This window comes from Grammomys surdaster, unplaced genomic scaffold (genome assembly GCF_004785775.1).
Source record: "Grammomys surdaster isolate TR1022 unplaced genomic scaffold, NIH_TR_1.0 64, whole genome shotgun sequence".
NCBI classification, from domain to species: domain Eukaryota; kingdom Metazoa; phylum Chordata; class Mammalia; order Rodentia; family Muridae; genus Grammomys; species Grammomys surdaster.
Window position 1 is genome coordinate 17,578,475 of NW_021604566.1, and position 25,235 is coordinate 17,603,709.

Genomic DNA, 25,235 nt, shown 5'->3' on the forward strand with positions numbered 1-25,235 from the left:
ATCTATCTATCTATCTATCTATCTATCTATCTATCTATCTATCTATCTATCTATCCGAAATAGAAACTAGGATATGGGAGGATGCTTGGCAGGTTAATTTTCTTTCTCTATCTCTTTGTGGGCTGGTCTGGAATATGATTACAGTCCTCTGAGTACTGGCAATGCCATTGACATGGACCCTGACATAGTCATCTTCACTTTCCCTTCCTTAGCTTTCTTGTTTAAGCACATCACAACCAAATAAGATTTGAAATTTCCTAAGTGTGAGAACTTTAATATTACTTTTAAGTTCAAAATTCTAGAGGAACTGGTATCTGTGAAAATCTATGAACCTACTGCTTACAACCAAGCATATACAAAAAACAGTCAGCGTTGCATTTTGAAATTAATTCTTAACATCTGCTTGATTTCTTCACTTCCTTGTTCAACACAAGCATTTCTACCAATTTACTGATAGATAACTTTGGTCCTCTGAATGCATTGGTATAGAAAGCTCAGTAAGGTCTTTGAGTACTTCATACAATTTAAAAGCATTTCACTTTTCCAAATATGTACCAGATTTCTGAATTTTATTTTTCTATTTCTGTGTGCAATTTGTCTAATTCTTATCTGAAATTGATTAGATTCTTCTATTTTTTTCTAAGGCTTGCATAATTTTTTTTGTTCAGAACATATTTTTTATGAATAAGTGTATATATAGTAGTATATACTTCATAGAATATGTTTAAATTCTAACTTCTTGTTAAGGTATATTATTTTGACACATTAATACATTTGTCAGAGCTCAGTTCTATAAATGACAAAAATTGTACATCCTACATGATTGATAAAAGAACTGAATTAACAATGTCATAAGTATTTAGTAAATAGCTAAAAATTAATCATATGAGACTTATGGTTGTAATGTCCCAAGAAATATAATCATAATCCAGGTGTGTTGGAACACACCCATAAATATGGCATAAGTATCAGATAATCAAGGTTTGCCTTGGGCATATGAGTTTATGTTGAAAGAAAGAAACAAAGAAGGAAAACAAAGTAAGAACATTGATTAAAGAGTTTTCAGTAAGCAACTGGCTGCCTGATAGAAGTAGGAGTAAAAATGCCATATGTTTAATCCAGAAGTGCAATTGTCAACACACATTTATTCAATTCCTATCCAAATCAGGTATTTTTTTTCCAGCTTAGAATGGGATGCCTTGACTGTGGCTTGAATTAATATCTTTCAAAGGACAATGTTTTAAATAGTAATCAACATTAAAAAGTACATGAAGGGGGGCAAACGAATCCAACTGTGGTGTTTAAAGGTGGGGCTTTGAGATGGTGACTAAGGCTAGACAAGGTCATTAGAGTGAAATGTCCTGATTAGGTGTAGGTACAAACTCTTTCCCTAAATTCTTTGTGTCACCTGTACTGTGATGCTCCATGCTGAGTACTTGCAAAGTTAAAACTGTCATTACCACATTTGAGTTCTTAAACTTCCAGAAATTTGAAAAAATAAAGCCTTTTCCTTTATGGAGGTGTTAAATATTGTATACATGCTGGACTGAATGAGAAAAAGGACCTATAGACACAGGTATTTGAACACTTAGTCCCCAGCTGCTTAGGTAGGTGATATACTTGCCAGAGAATGTATATCATTGCAGGCAAGCTTTAAGAGCTTATAGTTTCACCCTACTTCCTATTATTTCTCTGCTTTTTCTTTGTGGTTGAAGACAATAGCTCTCAGATTCCTGATCCAGTAGCTGGATGTTATGTCTCTCAGATGAACATGGACTCTAGGCTTCTGGATCAATAAACTAATATAAGCATCTTCTTCCATAAGCTGCTGTTGGTCATGATATTTTATCATAGCAACAAAAAACATAAAGTACAATGTATTTCATTATAATAATGCCAAAGGTACTAAAGCAGGAGTATTTAGATAATTTGAAACCAAGAAAAGAAAAATGCTCAGTAACAGAAGATATCTTAAAGGGACCCAGGAAAGGAAGCCAAACTTATTCTGAAGTCAATAAAGAAATCAAATCCAGAATTTTAAGTATTTCATTCAGACATTGTTTATTCAGTTCTTCTAAGAGATTTTGTCAGCATAATATTTACTCAAATGTCGAATTTTGAAATAGCTAAGAGGTAGCAGAGCCCATATATTGTTACTGTGGAGTTCTGGTCCATTTTCAGCTTATGTCAGCTGCTGAGCTGTATTAATACCATTTGTACCGTAGCCAGTCCTGACATTCTTCTCTGTTCTCCATTTACAGATTTCCTTTGCTCTTTCATCTCCATTGCAATCCCATTACCCAGCAGAGTGCTCTGCCACACTCTATGTTTATTTGGCTAAAAATATAGTGTGTCATAGAAATGTGAGAAACATTATTACTTTATTTTATTAGTTGCAATAATGTTTTATCTTTGTCCATTATAACTGCTAAAATAAAAGTGGAAGGAAAAGGAGAAGGGATGTGTGAAGACTTGTCAATGGATCTGCCTCTGGTTCTATGCTTTATGGTAAAAGCTTTATAGTCACTCATTAGACATTATAACATCTAAGCATCAGTGGAAGTCTACTCTGGACACTCTGATCTTTTTATTACTTCTTTTGTGTTCAGATGCTCAAATGAAATGAGCATTTCACTTTGTAATGAATCTGATCTGTGTATTCTCACATTATAGTTTTTCTCTTCATCTATCTTCTATAAATGACGGATACATGATAATAAATAAGCCTTTTATCTTTATCCATTCTAACATGTTGACTATTTCTTTTATAGACATATGCATGTAGTCTGAGATATAAGACAAGAAAGTTTTCTCCCCTGACTTACTGTATCTGATGGTATCTGCATCTCCATGGTGTTTTACAGAAATTATTCTTAGTTGTTTCCATTCTGCCTTCCCTGGATGTAAAAGCAGAATAGAGAGACTTCATAAGTCTACACAGCATCTCTTCAGTACTGCTTATTTTTTCCTTTTAGAATGTATCACATAAGATGGCCCAGCTGCATCTTCTTCCCAGGGTAACTTGGGGTGATGACTAGTTTGACCTTAAGAATCTTGTGATATCCTTTTACTCCTCACACTAGATCAGAACTGCTCAAATATATTTGATATTCAAACTGCAAATTTTTAATTACATTGTTTTAATTATATTTTTTCTATCAAACAATAATAAGCATTTCTCACTGGTTTTTAATAGCTTCTATTTCATTAATCTACATATATGCCCTTACAGCCCTGAGCTATCATGTAGATATTTTGTATTTATCCCATAGAAGTTCATTTATCTTTCTCTAGTTTCATCTTATCTTTCTTTCTAAGCAAAAAGAAAGGATAAGTACAGGTCCTATATCTTTTCCAAAATTTTCTCTCTTGATTTCATATGTATTCTCCACATTCTATTCTCCAGTGATTAATTGTTTAATGTATCTACCTTTATGGTTTAATTTTAGGCGAAGATCTTACTTTGAACACAAGTTGGCCTCCAACTCACATTCTTTACTCTTGTCAGCCTTCTTAGGGCTGGGATGACAGATGACAAATATGTACCACCATGTCTGCCCTAGCTCATTTCCTTGGTATTAGTTGAGCTTGTATGGCAGACAAATCAGGCATTACAATGTTAGCCAGTGATTTGTCACATAAGATATTAATATTTTTCATACTCCCTTCACTTATATTTGGGCAGACTTATTTTTAATAAATATATGTAAACAGTGATGATGGATATAGCTTCTACTAGTCCCAAAGAAGCAAAATGCTGTGGTGAAATGTTCTTCATCAGGAAATTAAACACAGCCTCCAGCCTGCAGCTGGAAAAAGCCAAGGCTCTCAGATACACAGCTGTGAGGAATTCACATACACTGACAACTTTAACCAGCTTTAGAAGGATTGAGCCCTGTTTGAAGAGCTCATCTCAAATAACACCTCCGTTGTAGCTTAGAAACCCAGAGCATGGGACAAGGCTCCACAGAGAGGAAGCAAATGGACTCTGTTTTAGTGGGTTTCTCCACTGTTGCTAAGCAAAAAGAAAGAATAAGTACAGGTCCTAAAGTTTTTAAACATTTTCAATGTCTTTCCTCTCTCTTTTATTATTTTAAGTAGACTCATAAAAATGTACAGTTTTTATGGAATAACATACACTATTTCTATGTATAAGTTGTATAATGCTCAAACTATATGAGCTTCTTTTCTCAGCATGTTTATTTCTTTATGGTTTAAACATTTAAAAATCCTTTTATCTGTGTCTCTGAAATATGCATTTGTTATATTTTGTTGCTGTTCTTCCTTATTTTATTTTATTTTATAGTATTTTATGTGATGCATGCGAATATTTTGCCTACAGGTATGTTACTGCACTATGCATTTGCAATGCTTGTGGAAGTAAGAAGAGGTCATCAATTCCCTGTCTGGGAAAAATGTGAGCCTTTGGACTGTGAAAGAAACATGCCAATCACTTTAATACTTGGTCATAGATTCCTGTTGCATACTTACGAGCATGAAGGAAGCCAAAATTAACTATCTTCCATTTTTTCTGTCAAGACCAGTTGATAGTTGGTCTCTCACAAGTCACTATAGCTTAGGAGAAACCACTAATTCAGGGTTTTTTGTTTGTTTGCTTGCTTCTTTGTTTACTTTTATTTTAATAATTGCCTCATCTTACAAGAATGGCTTCATTGTTCATGGATTTGCATGCATGTATTGAGGAAATTTTCCTTTGGGTATAAACTCCGCTTTGTAGAATACACTCTTGTTACAGTCCATCTGATATTTTATCTCTATGGCCTGAACATGAAAACAGAATAACAAAATATTTTTAGAGATTTCCTTCAGTCCCTTGGGATTTAGTTCACTTTAAATGGCAAGGACAAAAAAAATGTTCTTCTGGTCACATTAACCACATTATTTGGGGCTTGAGCTAGTAGACTAGTGTTGCACAGTGAGGCATGCTGTGGACAGGAGATAGAAATGGGGTAAGCAGACTAGGTATTAACTATTATTAATAGAGATTAAATACTGTCAATATTTACATAAAACTTGGTATAAGAACCAGCCAAATCTTAATATGCCTTATTTAGACATAACTTTCTGTTCTTTTAGGTTAGGATTTTTAAATAGCACAAAAAGCAAATCAATAAGTTAAGAGAATTCTATTGATTTAAGTAGATATTTTATATTGATGCATGGAACTTTGACTTTAGAAATTTTATCAAATTTACTTAATCTCTAAATTCCATCTTTTAAGTCTTCTATAACAGTCAGAGCTCCAAAATTGAAGATTTTTAGCTATTTCATAACCTGAAAAGAACATCCACCTTTTTAATCTTCACAAATAAATCCTTCTTTATTAAAGGTATTTCATTTGTTGCGTCCTTCTAACATTTACTTTTTACTTACTGATTACTTGCTGATTTTTTCTAAATTTTCTTTCTTAATATTATGAGACATAGCAACATCAAAAAGTAAATTTGTCCTCTAATTGAAAGTTGAATATAAACCATATCAAATGGATGGGATAATAAATTAATGTTACATATATATCTCAGGCAAATTTTATATAAAATACAAAATAGCAATACATTTTTTGTGTGTTTTGTACAGTATAGAGGATGATCTATACTAACTATGCTTTTGATTTTGGATGAGTATAAGTAGCAGACAGAGAGAAAGAACAGTTAAATAGTCAAATATCATCAACTCTATGTTTAGAGTCTCCAATAGGATTCAACAAAGGAATGCCTGCTAAAACATTTATATTAGAGTAATTGGTTAAGAGACTTTCAGTCAGCAAGTACTCTCTGTCCATTCCATGGACTTTTGATTAAAAATATTTTCATTCCATCTACCATATGGGTACTTACTATGTATTTATATTAATCTGAATTAATTTCCTTATTTTGCTGTTGTGACAAAATAAACCATCCCATTAGCTGACTTTACTATGGGCAACAGTATATTGTAATATAAATAAGAATTACCTATGTTGAAAATAGTTTACCCCTTTGCTATCCCTAAGGGCACAATGACTTTACTTTCTAAGCATTTGTTGCTCTTATTCCTGTCTTATAATAAAGGGGCCAGGGTGACTCATAAAAATGGGTTTTGGAGGACATTTTGAGACAGACATGTTTGTGTCTGAAGTGGTAGGTTCCATTTCTGCAGCCAGAATACAGAATCGGAGACTAACAATAGACAGCAAATGTGTATTTTTTTCCTTTAGAACACTATAAGAGGCATAACATTTGATTTTGAAGGGTCACTCACTGATATCTTTATATTGTAGAATGCCATGTGTGTGTTGCAGTCTACAGTCATGATCAGGATGGATCATGCTTAGAGTGGTATATGACTTTACCAGCATCTAACTTGAGATTCTTCTGGACTAGTCTTAGGGTAACCACCTACTTGAAAGTGATACCCATGAGTAGTCTGTGTGCCTGCAAATGCAAATATACAATCTCAAAGGCTTTATAAGTACTTTATTCCCAGTAAAGAAACCAACTTGGAGGAAGTTCACTTTCTCACTGATAAATGGCCACTGTCTGAAAATAATTGACAGATTTGATCTTTGTTTAGCATATGCTCTGATTTTCTTTAGACTTTGCTAACATGAAGGCTCTATAAACTAAAAACATATGTGGGTCCATGTATTCCCATCATGTCCTATAAAAATATTCCAGGAAATTTGATGGAGATGTCTACTGGCAGAAAAAGAGTAGGCTGTTTTGTTTGATTGTCTGAAGGTCTAATTTTGCTCAATATTTGAGAGGTTGGTCAAATGGTGAAGTTGGAAAATGTTTCAAGCCAGATTATCCCACATGTAACAAGATGGAAGAGGAAAGATGGAACAGTATTTGGTCAGGTTTTACCTTCCACTACCTGTATGTTCTAGCCTTTTTAGAATGGCATCTCTAGCCTGTCAGTATGAATATCTAGCACTGTCTAATGTGGTCAGCCCCAGGGTGTGGCCAGCCAAGTGGTAACACTTCTTTACTTCCTCATGGCCAAGCCCCTGACATCTTCAAATTTATTCCATTTATCTCCCCAATATCCTCACACCTCTGCCTCCTTGCCTTTCCCATCTCAAGCCCTGCCCACTACATACTTTTAATAGACCATCCTACTCCCTTGGTCCTCTTTGTAGGGGCTTGAGACATGATTTCTTTTAGCCTTTATTGCATTCCAAATGCTTGTAAATTTGTCATTTATCAAAAGAGAATATCTACCATCAGATTCTGCCATCTGATTTCTTGGGGAAATGTTCAAGAAAGTAGCAAAAATGTGTTGATTTTAAACTATCCAAAATGTGCCTTCAGGAGGAATGAAACATTTCTCCTTGCATTCCAGTACTATTTAATATCCCCAAAAGGTATTTTTCTAGAGACAGTCCATACCTGCTCAAAGCCTGACTAAAGTCTACTTGCTATTGAGACGAAAATATCTTCATTGTAGTTAAGTTCTCTAGGTTTCTTTATCCAAGAATTAGTCTAGTGAAAAGACTGACAGCAGAAGAGAAATAGACAGAAACATGAAAACAAAGAGTTCTCAAGAAACAAACTTAAGGGCCAAGAAACCTAGAAAGTGCAGAAAGGATGATGGGGGTATGTAGTCTGAATGTTAAGTAGACTCTATTCTCAAAGATGAAATTTTCTTTTTCATAGATCTTGTCTAGGCTTCCTTAAAGAAGGGTTTCCAAGTGCTACAGAAGCAAATATATTGACCAACATTTTAGATCAACATGAAATCCTTTCCACCTGGGAGTGAGGACTTCTGTTGGAAGGCAGCAATGCTTCTTACCAAGTTAGTAAGCTAGCTATGTAAAGTGAGAACTGCTCCTTCTTCAGAGCTCAGATCTCTTGTTCTTCGTAGCCACAAAGAAAGTAAATAGTGACTGATTGTGGCATTCAGGACCCACTACTCCAACACCTATTGAAAGTGTTATAAGGGAAGCTGGTTGATCACAGTCATTCCTAATTGTTCTTTGTGATTTTCACTCAGGCCTTCTTGATTCAAGAGAGTCCTTTCCAGTCTCAGTATGACATCAATAATAATAATAATAATAATAATAATAATAATAATTAATAAGAATACTACATTTATGAGAAAAAAATCACTTTTTGGAAAAGGCAACAGAAAAAATGCAAGAAAACCAAGACAGAAATGAGAATAGAGCAAAAACTAAAACTGAAACTAAAAATAAAAATAAAAATAAAAATAAAAGGGAAGAAAGGAACTTATTAGAGCAGGTTGTCATTTCCTACTGTTATTCTAGAGAGAGAATCTTGAAATGGAAGTTTCTGGTAGTGTCATGTGATGATGACTCGTGATGTTTTGTGGAGGCAAGATCCATGGGTGGACATTTGACATTTGTAGAGAGTATAAACAGGATTCAACAGACAGTGACAATGCATCTGCATACCTAGCTTTCCAATGCTTTGATGATCCTACATCTTCATTGATCTTCACTTCATTCACAAAGGTACAGCAGAGAACTTCTCCTGGCTTCCCAGGTAGTCCTTGTTCCCAATGACTCATGCTGATTTAGCAGAGGCCTGGTTGTTTCTGCTGGATTGTGCTGATTTGTGTTTGGTATACTGCTACAACTAAACTGGACTGCTGGCATTCTGATAGAGATTATAATTGCCCCCAAGGAACTACTTCTAAACAGGTATACATACCCTTGTCCTATTTAGCACGTTTTCTCCCCTATCTATGAATAGTGGACTAGGAGGGAGGATGAAGTATTTGAGAACTTTTATTAAAAGTATGTTTTAAAAAAAACCCTACTAAATCCAGAATTGAGAATCTTCCAAGGGGTCCCTGGGTTAAATGTTTTGTAAGGTTTCTGGGTTTTCCCATTTTCCTTGTTGCCTGACATGGATGTGTATGCCTGTGAAGAAAATAGCAGCATAAGAAGGGATTGCTGTTTTCCATGGGTGCCTGTATTCTTCTGATCCCAACTCCTTTATATGTATTGTTTGCTTTCAATGTATTTGTGTTAGTATTTCAGATGAGTTTTGTTTTCTCATAATTTAGTTGGTTTTTAGATTATTTAGAACTAATTGAAGTTCAAACATTTGAACTTTGAAGGCATTTTAGTTTTCTTAGTTTTGCTTTCGGAAGTTTTCATTGTTGCCATTTGCCCTTTGTCTCCCAACAGTCCTCAAATATTCATTTATTTCTGTGTTTCTTTCAGACTTCTGCTTATACTTAATGCATTCTTGCATCCTTTAACTAAGAAATTTTATGAGCACTTACCTGGTCATTAATAGCCTAAAAGGAAATTGTTTCATCCAACACAGTAATATGGATGTTCAGAGGCATTGTCCAGAAAAATTTATAGTAGCAGCACGGTATCCAGTAGATAGAAACAGGTATTAGATATAAGCTGAGAAAGCTAACTCCCAAACAACAGATAGACCTGATCCAAAATAGATATCTCTGAGCTAACATAGAAAATACTTGCAATTTTTCATAAAGAAGAAAAGAGAGAGAGAGAGAAGACAGAGAGAAGGGGAGGAAGAGGATGAAGAGGGTACAGAGTATGATAGTTAAGCACTTTCAATATTTGAAAGCATTTTGAAAAATGGAGAGATTTACCTACTGATAGATAACTTGGCTTTATGGTTCACTAAAGGGAGAATGATTGATATTCAAAAATTAGTATTTTTGCATTTAAAAGTAGAAAATCTAAGCAAGAAAACAAATGAGTGGGCAGCCTGCCTTAACTAGAATTGAGAAGTGTTTCTAAGAGAAGAAATGATAAAATTGCTAACTTATAGGAAATGAACATGAGACTTTTGAAAGCAGTGTAAGAGTTAAAGAGAAACATTGAAGGACAGGAGAATAACAAGAAAATCTTAGACACTTTGCCAAACCTCAAGACAAATTCTGCAGAGTTTCACTTTCCTTAAGCCTCTGTTCCCATCTGTCCTCTATCCTTACCTCCTATAATAGAAGAAATTCACTTCTTTCTTCTTCACCCTGTCCTCATCCTACGCTTCTAGCAGTTCCTATGGGGACTTTAGGAATTCACAAGAAAATCATTTTAAACTACAATAATTCACAAGAAAATCATTTTAAACTACAATAATTCACAAGAAAATCAATTTTAAACTACAATAAATGCTGCATTATCACCTTTGAAGATTAAAACACAGATGAAAGAATCCCAGATACTACTATTCATAAACTTTTGACAAATATGAACTAAAATATTTGAATGTGGGTCCAATGATCCATAGCAGAACACACTAGAAATGTATTAAAAATTTTCTCATTACTCCACTGTCAGATGAACCAAGATTTATGAATTATGACAATTAATTAATTTGCTGCCAGAAATAGCAAAGAAGAATGGTTTTCCTTGGCAGGATATAGAAACTCCCTCAAGAATATTAAGAATTATGATGTTTAAATTATCTGCCATGAATTAGCAAACTACCTCTCTGTGCTGTGATAGCAAAATTATAGCCACAAATTATCAGCTGATTCCCAGAGCCAGTTGGTCAGTCAACAAGGAAACCATGAGTAGGAGACAGAGGAATAGTAGAAAGAAGATGGAAGAGACAGAATGTGGGATGGCTGTTCATTAATACAATGTCAGCGAGCATCTTTACTTTCTTAGTGTCTTTTAAAGGTAAACACAAAGCACGACCAATTCTAGGATGATAAACAGTGACCACAAATGTTTACTTGTCAAATTTATGGTACATAGTAACAATATTTGACTAAAGCCATCCCAGAAGCCGTAGGGGTGGGGAGTGGGAGCTCAACAGAACAGAGACCTTTGGGAGCACATGGAGCTGTGCTGTGTGAAGCAACAGGCTCGCATGCACCGAAGGAAGCAAGGGAGAGGGAGAGGAAGAGGGAAGCCTGTTCAACTAGCTTCTTCAGTTTCTGTAGCTCTGTGGCTCCACTTTTGAGGCACCAGATGTGGGAAAAATGCACGGGCCCAGAACTGTGTGGGCTTTCCACACTGGTGGGTCCCACAAACACAAGAAAGTCCAATGTTCCAAATGCAGGTCCCAATGATACGTCCATGGGTTTCCAAGAAGTTTATTGTTCATGGCATGGTAGTTGGATCAGGATGTGTGTCCCTCCCAGCCCAGTTCAGCTAGGGGAGAGCTGGCTTAAATATGGGAGAAGGAAGAGGGGTTGGGAAAAGGAATAACTTAATTGAGCTATGCCACCTGGCCTTTAGGTAACTCATGAATATGGAAGTCTCTCGAGGGTGAAGCCTGTTAGTCACGCCCTCTCTAGCCAAATGTGACTGCAAGGTGCAGATTAATGGGGATGTAGACCGCGTGTAGGAGCCTGGATTCTGGGGTGTGGCCGAACACCTGCCGTTTCTCCAATGAGGAGCCAGAGTTCAAGGCCCATGCCCAGCCAAGAATCAAGATATCCTTCCACAGCCCGATATGACTAGAGCCATTCCTTAGCCTGTCTTAGGCTGATCCACCTCTGGAAAAATCTTTCCTGTATTTTTTATTTATTACAGGCACTTTATCAGGCATGGACAGAAAGTTGTGTCTGTGTTATGTTGATCCACCTGAAAACACAGCTCTTACCTGTCACTGGCACACAAATAATCTTGTATTCATTGCCTGTCTTAGGTGAGAAAGTTTTCAAGATGACCTTACCCATCATTGAGTTCCAACTTCTTTTAGGGAAGACTTTGGAGTTTGAATTTAGGAAACTCCGCTTTGACATCTGTAAAATGTCTGATGATAACCTCTCAGAAGAACTGGTAATAGACATGCCATAAAAAGGGTAATAAACCCAAGTCCTGCTATGCCCAATAATAAAAGATGGAATGCAGATCATGAAGGAAAAAAAAATGTAACTTTTCCAGAATATCATTTACAATGCTAGCAGTACCAAAAGACAATTTAATTTCTTAAATTTAAAACCTACTTTGCAAGGTTAACAAATCTAAAGAAGTATTAACACTAAGCCAAATACCCTGCAAGTGCCTTTTTACTCTAGTCTATTTATTTCATTCTTATCATATATTTTTGAAATTATACAAATCCATATATACCAAGCATGATATTCCAAATGGTTTCTGACTTTCGTTCCTTGTACCACATCTCCCATGATCTGCAGTATATCATATAATGCAGCAGTTCTTTGTTCTAGATGTCTATCTAAATCCTCTTGTATGCTCAGGGAATTAGTTGCATTTTCAGCAAGATGACTAACAAAACTAGCTGTTTGTTCCTCTTGTGCTAAAGCTAACACAGAAGTAGTAAAACTGCCTATAAGTGTTTATGAGAGCAACAACACTTGCAATGATCAGTCCAGCCGTACATTTGCTCCTAGCCAGAGTGTGATCTAACTCTTCCAATATTTGTAAGCCTTTTTCAGAATATCAGGGTTCAGATAAATTTACAGTTATCATTATAAAATCTGGTTGATATACTTCCATTACAGATTGATCACCACACAGTGCCAAAACACAATTGGGCAAAAGACAAAACAAGAAACATTGTATTCATTACAGAGCCAATATGTAACATTCCCCATTAATAAAAGATTAGGTGGAGTAACACAGGATGTCACATTTACATTAACCCTAGAATCTGTTCCATTTTTATCCACAGCAAACATAACATCATACAAGGCAGCTGCAAATTTCTAAATATATCTCTAAAAATGTCCAGAACTAGCTCTCCATATATCCAGTGCTATTTCCTTTTGTTCAATATTCGAATGATTTCCAAACTAGTCCATGTTAGAGTTGGGTTAACAAGTTACATTAAAGGAAAGTGGAGGGTCATTATAACAACTTCTCCATTTGGTTGATTCTTTAGAGGCAGGTTCTGCAGTCTCCATGTTTTCTGTCCTACAAAGTCTAAAAGTCTGAGGCAAGGCAGCTTGTCCAATTTGAGATATAGGCACTGACGTCTCAATTCTTTACACTATAGTGTTAGAGACATTATTGTTCAAAGTTTGAAGGTGCAAAGAAACATATCCAGCATTGGTAGCATTTCTAGTAAAACAAATAGGTAGGCCCTGACCCATAGCAGGACATCTCACTAATTTGGAATACTTTTTACTCTCAGTCCAAGGAAATCCTAATAGCTGAATATTGTTATTAAATGTCACTCAAAGTATTTCTGGCCTTGACTATATGGAAGGAGGTAGGAAAGGGAGCCAGGAACATATGCTCATTACAGCTTCTCCATCGCCATTGTCAGAGCACTCAGAAAGATCATGGTCAACATCACTCTCTCTATCTCTGAATCATCACATCTCACTAGGTGCTCTGGCAGCCACTATTCCCCTTTGGCATCCTGTGAAAGAAACAAAAACATGTCCTCTTTCCCATATTAATACTGGATTATGATCATGTCATGTACCAGTAAGCAGACCCTTCCATTTCAACTGAGGGTAAGTATGCCTACTTGTAGAATATGTAGACACTTAGCAACAGAGTGCATTGGCATCCAAGGTTAAAAAACTGAAAATAAAACTTTGTGGTGAAGGAGTATACAACTTTTGCCCCTGTTTAATGTGATTAATATTTTAGAGCTCTATGGGCTTTTTCTTTAATACCTTGTCCTAGAGGACATGTGAAATTATGTATATTATATAGATTATATTGTATACATTATAGATTTAACTCATATTTAATAATTTAACATACAATTAATATTTAATATATATAATTTTCATTTAAAGTACATAATTATTTAGTACATGATTGATATGTACTATATAATATATACTAATGTATATAAATCATAGTTAATGTATATAATTTATATTTAATGTATAATTTGTAATTAATGTATAATTTATATATAATATGCTTAATTTACATATACACATACATGTGTGGAAAAGCATTTATTTATTATATACATGTTTCAATGTATATAGTTTTCAACTTATATTAAATATATTAGTCTATATAAATTATATTTGGGACCACCTGCTGGATTGTATCAGAACAGGCTGGTATACTTATTTGGAGTCCCTTTGATCTCTGACAGGTGGGACTGAATCTTAGGATGCTTGATTCCCTGAAGGTTATGTGAACTTTTGTTTACAAAAGGATGTACATTAGTATTTACCATTGTACTGAAATCCATATTTTAGAAATAGAGTTAACAGGTGTCTGTTAGACAACAGGAATAGACACATGCCTTTGAGACCTTGTAAAACCTATAGGTTTACAGCCATAGATATACAGATTTAACAGAGATGAGAAGCATGATGAGAAGCATCTTTAAGTTTATATTCAAAAGACAGCCAAGGGGTAATTAAAATCTTAAGCTTGTGACTGAATTGTAAACTGTTCATGTTCCATTGACTTATTAAAACTCTATTGGTCAATGGTAAATTTTTAAACTTTTAAATAACGGTAGCATATAGGGGGAATATAAAACACTATCCTAGCCAGGTGGTGGTGGCTCTCGCCTTTAATCCCAGAACTTGGGAAGCAGAGGCAGGCGGATTTCTGAGTTCGAGGCCAGCCTGGTCTACAGAATGAGTTCCAGGACAGCCAGGACTACACAGAGAAACCCTGTCTTGAAAAAAAAAAAAACACTATCCTGTTTATACCTTAAATCATTTCTTGTACTTCCATAATGTGCACTTGTATATCTTAAAACATCTTCTTAAACCCTCCAACATTTTTAATTTGCACTTATCAACTTTAAACATCTTTAATATGAAGTATTGGTCTCTTCTAGCCCTAATCAGAGTCCAAAGGAGAAAAGCATTTTCAGGCACTTTTACCTAATCCCTGCACATCACAATAACGTTGAAGTCTTTCTTCAACTTGAATTTATTGTACCTTCTTCAGGAAACCAAGAACAAACCTTCTTTATAATATCTAAAAAGCTACCTAACTGTTGTTGCCCTAATTTAGTGAATCATATGAAGCATTTGCTCAAAAACCATAAGGCTGTTCCCATTTTTCTTTCATTTTTTTTTTTACTCTTTTTTTCTTTCTTTGTCTTTTTCTGAGCTCCCTTATCTTTTTGGAGCTCCCTTACTTTTTCTGAGTCCTGTTATCTATGTTTACCCAGGTCCTTTACTGTGGAAAGTTAGTCACTTCTGCCAACACTTTCACTTTTCCCAAGCACTCCACTGCCTGCAGTGTCCTTTACTGTTTCCCTCATAGTTGAGTCTCATGCTGGATTCCATTCTGCCAGTCATCCCCTCAGTTGATGCAGAAATCACAATAGGGAGAGTGAGGATGATTATAGGAAAGACAGAAAGAAAATAAAAGAAACAATATGGGACGGCTGCTGGCTAAAATCATGCCAGTGAGCAACTGTACTTTCTCAGTATATTTAAAGGCAAGCAACACAAAGCATGACCAATTCCAGGATTATAAACAATGACCACAAATGCTTAAGTGACAAGTTTATGGTATACTGTATCTATGATTGACTAATGCCTTTTCCTTCAGGCTAGGAATGTCTCTCAGGGACATATGTGTAAGAGAAGAAACTCGACAGGGTATAATGCACATCTTAGTTAAAAACAAAGACAGATGTCTGAAGACTCATGATTACTTACAAGAAAGAAGTCAGCCAAAGTTAACTACAGAAGTGCTCCCCACAACTGAGACAAAATACAGTAATGTAAAATAAGAAGAAAAAAGAAAGAAACTGGCTTCGATGTCAAATTAAGACAAAAGAAAAAAATTAAAAAGGAGTTGAAAATTCTCCTTGATAGCATTGAGGGTCACAGAAGTGGTTCATTGCTAAGCTCCATTTTTGGAAGTCTTAGAATATTTGGCTACTTTGGGGTAGCAGGTCAAATTAAAGAATTATTTTCAAAAAATAAAAACAAAACTAACGGGATAGGGGATTTGCAGAGGGGAAACTGGGAAGGGGGATAACACTTGAAATATCAATAAATACAATAACCAATAAAAATAAGCATGTAGAATAAAACAAAAATGTGAAAAAAGAAATGGCTACCTAATTTTTTTGAGACAAGAGGTCCTAATGGAGTCAAATCTATCATAGAGGGTTTCCAAGAAAACAAGCTCATCATCCTTTAAGCCAGTCCTCAAAAGTTCTTAATATTGCCTATAAAAGACACAAACAGAAGAGGATGGAAATTTGTGCAAGACCCAACACCCATAAATTATAATAAATGATAAATTCCTTGACTTCTGTGGTACCTGGTCTCCATATCTCATTATCTAATATTCCTGTAAATACAGCCTATATTTCAGTAGTAGATATTTGTTCTTACTTTAAAAGCACCTCTGTGTCATCACACAGCCAATTTTTGTTTGATTTTTATATGGGGTGAAATACAGAGAAAGCCCTGTTGGTAGCAAATTAAACTAACTTGTCTTAAGTACTTCCATTTTGACTTAGACTCCATTTTATCTAAACTGACCAACTCCCTCTCTAAGTAACAATAGTTCCCCCAAACATCTACTATCACCCCTTCTCTAGGCAACAGTAGTTACCTAAAACATAATGTCTATTCCTAACAAAGGAAAGAACAAATGAATTTGATTGGTTGAGCAAAAAAAAAAAAAAAAAAACCTTAACATTCAATAGCAATTGATAATGGTGGAACACAGAGGAATGTCCCTAATCCCTAAGTTCTAATTGTTAAGAATTTTAACTGTAAATTGACTCAAGTATTTTTGTGGTTCTAAACCTGCTTCAGACCCTACTTAGAATGACCAGAAGAAACAAGGCCCCCGAGTCCTTGTCTGGTAGCCCTGATCGATCAATGACTCCACTTATTTGGTCGGAATAATAATACACTGGTGTATTCTCTCCCCTTCTTTGTGTGTCACACAATGGACAGGGGTATAACAGGCCCATGTATTTTTCTCAAATTCATAAAGCTTACTCACAGGACATACATTTTTGTTCTGAGTCTATCAGCAGATGTTATTGTGTTTTACGTCTTGATTCCTGTCGCAAAAGTAAAATCTTTTTATTATACTGACTAGCTAAGAAAAGCTAGAAAGTATCAAGAGACAATCCAAGACTACCAGCAGAAAGCTAAGTTTCTAGCTGTTGATAAACTGAGTTATGAGGAATGAACAAAGAGAGACACTGGAGGATTCAATAAAGTACTGAAGGAGCAGAGGTGGAGGGGAGGGCAACCTCAACAGACTGAACCCAAGAAACCTTTCAGAAGCGTATTTACTCACTGTTACAAAAAAAAAAAACTGTTTTTAGAGTGAACCACATTCCTGTCATACCAGGGTGTCTAATCCATGTGTTTCTTAAAGGAACACATCACTTCTGCCTCCCAGCTTGTATTATGCACTGTTTGCAATACTCAATAGAACAACACTACCTGGTTATCAAGAGAGTTGATATCCCTGAAAAATCTGCCCTTTTCTGAAGGGAAAGGAGAAGTGGAGGTGGAGAAAGTGGAAGTAGGAGAGAGGCACTGAGAGAAGAGGAGGGAGGGGAACCTGCAGTCGGTATTTAATATAGGAGAGAAGAAGAAATTAAAAATAAAACTGTCTTTAGGGACTTAATTCCTGTCATTTCTTTCAGGCCTAGTTTTATGGTATCTTATTGGTCCTATTAAATTTTAGTATTTTCTTATATTGTAGTTAGGCAATTAATACATATTTTGGAATCTAGTTTTAACAGTATCTCTTAGAATTCAGTTTCCCCTTAATTGTCTATGTTTGATTGTTTTGTTTTGTTTTAGGGATAGAAAAGCTCCTAATAGCAGAACCAGGATAAGTATTTATGTGAAATCCTAGCAGGAATCGCCATATGACCCAGGTGTAGTGGGAAATTTCACAGAGTCGTTGTGTCTGATATAAACATCTGAATGAAGTAATTGTTTTTACGTGTACTTATGCTTTGAAATAAATCATTGTAAAAATAGTGATTTTTTTCCTGAGGTGTATAGTTGTTTTTCTAAAAGAACAACTTTATATCCTTTGTGAGATCTTAACCACAATGCTTTCTTGCTCTTCCACAGGATTCTTTGAGCTCTTTTAATGTTTGGCCATAGATCGTCTCTCACCAGTTGCTTGATGAGTTCTCTCCGATGATAACTATGTTAGGCTGTGGTCTAGAAGTATAGCAAGGTATCATAAGGAATTGTTTATTTGATTTTTTTGATATTTATTTACTAGTTTTGTTGTTTGTTTATGCCGGTCATGTTTGCATCTATCCTAGGTCTCTGAGCTAGCCAGCCTCTAGTTCTTGGCCTTCCAAGCAATGTCAGACATGGATTCTATTCTCCTGACACGCGTCTCAAGTTGGACCAGTCATTGGTTGGCTGTGGGGTGGTGGGCTGGGAGAAGCAGGTGGATGCCTGGTTGAGCAAGTCTTGAACCCCAGACCTTTATCAGGATGGCAGGTGTTTGTCTCTGCCCCCAGGTCCTGGTTCTTTTCATTCAGCTTTGGCCCTCTACAGCCCCTCCCAAAGAGAGGTCTATGACCATCAATCAAGAGGAACAGTGCCTCAGGCTCTACCACATGTAGATGAGGGATCTCCAAGCTCTCAGACCAAGCCAATAGGTGTTATCTGCTGCCAGACCCTAACCTACCCTGAAACTGTATATTAGAGCTCTATTCAGGAGAAGTAAAGGTGTGTTCGAGAATCATCATGGTGTCCGAGAGTTTCTGTCTCAAGAGCTGTAACACTTGGGGAGAGATCAGCTCTCCCAGAACCTTCCTGGGCACCAAGCTACTTCCTTACCAGGTTAGCTGGCTTCCTATCAGCCCAACCCTGGCGGCTCAGCATGGAGAGACAGGTACAGCACCTAGGAGTGACTGAGTGGCAACAGTGGAGACATAGGCAGAGGCAGCGGCAGAGACAGTAGTGGACCCTCCCTGCCCTCACTGTGTCTTCAGCTGGGAGATTGTCGTGGGACACCTTCTGGAATGGGGACCCACAGCTGGCCATTCTCAGGTGCTCTGTCCCAGCTTTACCCCAGAACATCTTGAAGAAAGGACAAATTATATGTAGAAGGTCTGTGATTGCTGGGGTGTCCTGATCCCTTTACCGGATGCAGGCCTGATTTAAAAAGATGGCCAGTTGAGGCTCCGTATCTCCCATTACTATGAGTTTTGCCTAGAGTCGCCTTCATAGACTTCCTGGAACTTTGTTTCTAGTGCACTAGGTTTCTTTTTAAGACAATTTCAGTTGTATTTTCCAGTATTCTCTTACTCTACCTGCCCAACTGTTCAATCTTGTACCCATCCCTACCTACCACCAGCCCACCCATGAAATTTATTCTATGTCCCAGGGAAATCTATGTGTCCTCACCTCAGCCCTGCTTGTTACTTAATTTCCCTGAGTCTGTGAATTGGAGAAAAATTATCCTTTCCTTTACAGGTAATATCCATTTACAAGGGAGTACATATCATGTTTGTCTTTCTGGATCTGGGTTACCTGAGCTCCACCCATTAGCCTGTAAATTTCATGATCTTATTTTTTAACAGTTGAATAATACTCTATTTTATAAATGTACCACATATGTTTTTATCAATTAAGTCATGTGCTTTACAGTAAATGAAGTTTCTTCTAAGACTCTCAGATAACTGTTTTACAGACTGAAGAGGAGAAAATGCTTATTTTTGTGTTGACATTGTTTTTAACATTTTTACTTTAAAAAGTTCTGTATAAAAGGAATGTCTGTATATAGATAATTCTAACAGAAAAGTTGTTAAATTTACTCGAATTCATGACTCAACTATTGAGGAACTTTGATCAGATCGTGGGCTAAAGATGCCTTCTCCTTCCCATAATCCCATTACATTTTTTGTTTGTATCTAGACTCAAAGATAGCTTTCCTTTCTACACTAATTGCTTTATACATTCCATAAAGAATAATTCTATGTTACTAAAGAAAAATATAAATGCCATTGTAATTTTATTAATTACATAAAATAAACTGCAATTTAAAACATACAATAACATCTATGTGAATATATTCTTAAAACAGACTATTGATGTAGAATTTATTTTACCTCCAGAATTTCAAAGTTTTTTGGACTGAATGATTGCTAATAATTCAATTAATTTTAATATATTCAATTATTCTTATATTTAAATACTATAAGATTATGAATCATTCAAAAATTTAGTGAGTTGCCACTCATGACATGAAATGTATATAATATTATAAATAGAGAAAATCATCAATCTTGTTACTATAATTGACATCTAGGTGAGTTATGGTTTTTAAAGGGATTAATAAGAACACATGTAAACTATCTGCCTGACTGAAATGAATATATGCAAAAGACACATTTATGTTCCACTCTTTAGTTATCAGATTTAATAAATATATCCCCCAAAATATTATTCTCCAGGAGACCTCCAATTGGAAGAAGAAACTGCTGAAGCACTATTAGCACTAAAGCACTGAAGTCCCAGGGAGAAAGAATTTATCTCCTCAAGAATGATTCACAACCTGTCAGGTGACCAGCAGGAGAGACTTATAGTGGAACCAGTGAGGAACACACCTTAGTCAGAAGGCAATAATTCATATTTCTTGCCTTTTGGTTAACCATAACCTCACATTAGAAGCCTGGAGAGGGATTTGAAGTAGAATGAGTTCAATGGATTTTCTTTTCTTTCTTTTTTTTTCTCTCTCTTTTTTTTTTGAGGGTCCGTAGTTTCCTCTTTCTTTATTGGACACTTGGTAGATGACACATCGATCTACACTGTTAAATAATTATTAAAATACTGATTAGGACTAGGCCTTGCCCAGAGCTCCAAACCAGAAGCAATAAGGAACAGGGGTGATGGTCTGGCGGAACTTCTCCAACATCACCTAAACCCATAAAATGAGGCTCTTGAATCCTTTCAGGGCCAGACCAGGGCTTGGGCCCTTGGGTTAACCAAAATTTCCCTGGATGCATCTTTCAGGGCAAGGTAACCAGCAAGGGTCTGGAGGGAACAGCCAGCCGAATCCAGACAGACAGACCCAAATTGAAGGAGGCTGGGAAACGGAGAGGTGCAGTCGCGCTGGAGGTATGATGCAGCAAAGGCAGGCTGAGGGGAGAGGCTGGGGGCAGTATTGCAGCAGTGTGGGAGTGCAGCCTCAGGGTCCTGTCCTGAGTGGCTGGTCAGGTGTCATCTGGCAGTATCCAGGTGGCATTCCTGACCCAAGCCTAGCTGAGGGATCACACGTTGTGGGTCCTCTTGGTGGGCTGAGGCTCCTCATCTACCACCTTGGACTTGAGGTACTCCTTGTAGGCTAGGATGTTTCCAGGCCACTTGGTGATTGTCTGTTTCTCACAGACTCAAATCTCCTGTGCAACCTGCTGGATGAGTCTAAAGTGGCTGACTAGCATCATGCCACCTTCAAACTCATTGATGGCGTCTGCCAGAGCATCAATGGTCTCGATGTCCAGGTGATTGGTAGGCTCGTCCAGAAAGAGCATGTGAGGGTTCTACCAGGCTAGCCAGGCCAACACTCGGCACTTCTGCCCATCAGACAGGTTCCGGATTGGGATCACCTGCTGTTTCCCAGTGAGGACATATCTTCCAATGATCTTCCTCATCTCCTCCTTCTCCTTGATCTCTGGGTAGCACTTCATCATGTACTCCAGCGGTGAAAGATCCAGGTCCAGCTGCTCCTGTAAGTGCTGATGGTAACGCCCTATCTTGACATGAGAATGCTTCCGGATCATTCCATCTGTAGGCAGGAGCTCTCCAGTTAGCAGCTTCAACAGAGTGGACGTCCCTGCTCCATTGAGTCATACCAGAGCCACTCGTGTATCAAGGTCAATGTCAAATTCCAGATTATTGTAGATGCAAGGCCCATCTTTTGTATACTTGAAGCTCATGTTCTGCACCATGATGACAGGCGGTGGGATCTTACCACACGGAGGGAAATAAAATGACAGCGTCTTGTCACTCACAACCCTTTCTGTCAGTCCGGAAGCCATAATTTTCTGTAGTGTTTTCTCTTTGCTTTGAGCCTGCCGGGCCAGCTTGGCACTGCCATGGCCAAACCTGGCAATGTAGTTCTTCATGTGTGCTATCTGGTCCTGTTCCCAGTGAAACCTCTTCATCTGGTTCTCTTCCAGCTCCAGCTGTGTCTTAACATACTGATCATAATTACCCGTGTAATACTTCAGTTTCTTGCTGTGCATGTGGATGATATTGGTACAGACCCCGTTCAGGAAGTCCGGGAAATGGGACACAAAGACCAGGATGTGCTTGAAAGTCTTAAGTTCCTCTTCCAGCCACACACAAGCATCTAGGTCCAGTTGGTTGGTAGGTTCGTCCAGAAGCAGCATGAAGGGCCGAATAAAGAGGGCTCTAGCAAGAGCAACTCTCATCCTCCAGCCACCACTGAAGTCTTTCAGCTTCTTGCGCTGCATGGCAGGTGTGAAACCAATCCATGTAAGATCCTTGAGGCCCGCATCTCCTCTTTGTCAGCATCCAGCTCTTCCAGCGGTTCATTGAGTTCCATGAGTTTCTCACACTCCACATCCTGATGAGCTAACCGCTCAGCCTCTCTCTCCAGCATGGCCCGCTCTGTGTCCACCTCCATCACATTCTGCAAGGGTGTTTTTTCACTAGGCAGCGTCTCACGGGTCAGATGGTAGATGTCGATGTGCTCAGGGACGGGCACCTCACGTTTCCCAATAGCAGAGAGCAGCATGGACTTTCCAATTCCATTTAAGCCAATGAGGCCATATCGCCGGCCGGAGTTTAATTCCAGTTTGGTGTCGCTGAGCAGCTCTTGACCATGGAAGGTGAGGGAGAGGTTGATGATGTGGACGGCAGTACTGTTGGGGTGAGAGGCCAGGACGCCGGTGACAGCTCGAGCATCAACTTTCCTCATCTCAAAGTCCTCCCGCTCCTTGGTCAGCAATTCCACCTCTGTGGTCTCTCTGCCATTGGCCTCCTCATTCTTCTCCTCTGCCACCTGAGGTTCTGTAACAGCGTCTTCATTTTCTTCATGTCCTTTTCTGGGCCGCTGTCGAGCTTTGGCAGCTTCCTTCTATTTGGCCATGGAGGGTAGTTACTGTTCTTTCAGGAGTGGGGTCTCACCACCTCAATGGATTTTCTGTTCCTCATTTCCCTTCACAATATAGTCAAACTGACTGAAACACTGATATCTGTTTTTCACTACTAATTTGACCATTTTGGTTTACTGAAGATGAGATGATGAATTTGGCTTGTTAGGGTAGAAGCTGTGACTCCTAATTGTAGTAACATATGTGCCAAATCTGATTCTTTTTCGTTGCAAATTTAGGAAAATGTGTTATAATACATTGGATTTTAAATATACTAAAAATTACTTAGCTCTACAGAGTATGTCTCTTACCTTTCAAGAAATATAAAATACCTGACTTTGCAAGTAATTTGCATGGGAAATAAAATAGAATGTACTGTTAATAGTCTTAATGATGCATATGCCGCAGCTGCCAAGCTCCAGGATTTCTAGTTAATGACTACAAAATAAAGATTAAAATAATGACCAAAGTAATTAAGAACAAAGGATACATATGGCATGTAAGCTATAATTAGGTTTTTAGAGTTTTCAAAATTAATAAATACATCATTATTCTCAGTAAGAAGTTTTTCTTTATTGCTAAATGGAAAAAGATCTGGACAGATATTTAAAAACAGTTAAGTATATTAATGACTCTTTCCTATAAAAAGTATTTTCAAAATTTATATGGACCCAACAATGATGACTTCTGAAATTTACCATTTAAACAAGTCAGTATCTTAAATGAACCTAAGATGTTTGAAATTAATAGTGCTAGGTATTTGTGCTTGTCCATGAGATGGATCTAAAGTGAGACCAGTTACTGGTTGCCCATTTCCACAGCCTCTGCTCCATCCCACTTCACAGGTCATTCTTTAAAGTAGAATTGCATTTCCTCCTTCAGGACACAGCTCCCTGATGCTGAGTGTAGTGGTTTCACAGTCTGAATATTGGCATAGTGCCTTGCCTGTTAAGTTGACTCTGTGTTGTCCTTGCCCCAATGATTTACTGGCTAAGCTTTCTGGGATACACTTTGGCTCTTGCTGGACTGCCCCCTCAACAGAATTTGTTCTCTAAAGTTATACATTGTATCTTCGATTTTATTTTTCAACTTTTGGATTAAATTCAGAAAAAGGTTTAGTTCTCTGTCTTTGATTCTGTCTGTCTGTCTGTCTGACTATTTCTCGTTTATTCCTTCAAGTTTAGAATCAACATTGCATTTATCTCATCACACCTATCTGAAGTCCATGGTGGAAACTTAAAACACTTTCTCGATTGCATTATAGTACCATTTATTTTGAAATTATAAGATTTTTTTTACAACTTTCTTTCTTTCTTTCACTGGTCAAGATACAAGCTATATTTTTGAGACAACTCAATTTATTACTATGGACTTTAGTAATTATTCATAGAATACTATTGATAATTGTTGCTCTAGAGCCAGAAAACACTTCCCTTTAAGCAGCCACTCAACTCATTGCCCAAGGTTTTTTCATCCACATTATATTATTTTAATCAATTTGTTAGTTCTCTCTCTATCTCTCTCCCTCCCTCCCTCCCTCCCTCCCTCCTAATTGGGACATACCGTAAACTACTAATTTTTAAACATCTAGCTTATCCCATACCTTATTTATTTTCATTTCCATTGCATAGCTATAAACCAGTTCTCAGTGCAATAAGAATGAGAGATTGGTATGAGCCAAATATGAATGACCATGACCTAGCAACACAGATGTCCAGTGCTCTGACTGATATGTAAAATGTGGAACTGTCTTCTGAATGTTTAATAGTCACGGGATAAAAAAAAAGTCATAAGCAAAGGCATTTGCCAAGAACACTGGTAGAGACAGCAAATAAAGGGGACAGGATTTAAAGCTATAGGCTTCAGATGCTATCTGGTGTCAGGCTCATCTTTTGGGTTGGTAGAATCTAGCATTGAGTTAAGAACACATTGTAAAAGTTTTTCTTGATTGTCAAATGGTGTTAGACTGGGTGTGAGCAATGAATGACCGTCAAAAGGATTAAAGATGGCCCAAGACTAGGGCTTGTCTTAGTAAGGGTTCTATTGCTGTGAAAAGACACCATGACCACAGCCACTGAGATAAAGGAAAGCATTTAAATGGAGCTAACTTACAGTTTCAGAGGTTTAGTCCATAGTCATCAGGGCAGGAAGCATGGCAGCACATAGGCAGACATGGTTGCTGGAGAAGTAGCTGAGAGTTCTACTTCTGAATCCACAGGCAGCAGGATGACAAAAAGCCGAGAGAGAGAGAGAGAGAGAGAGAGAGAGAGAGAGAGAGAGAGAGAG

At 37.3% G+C, this 25,235-nt stretch overlaps 1 pseudogene; it reads right to left on the reverse strand.

The window, feature by feature from the left end:
• Positions 1–21,101: 21,101 nt before the first annotated feature.
• LOC114622614 lies at positions 21,102–22,945 on the reverse strand (annotated as a pseudogene).
• Positions 22,946–25,235: the final 2,290 nt, after the last annotated feature.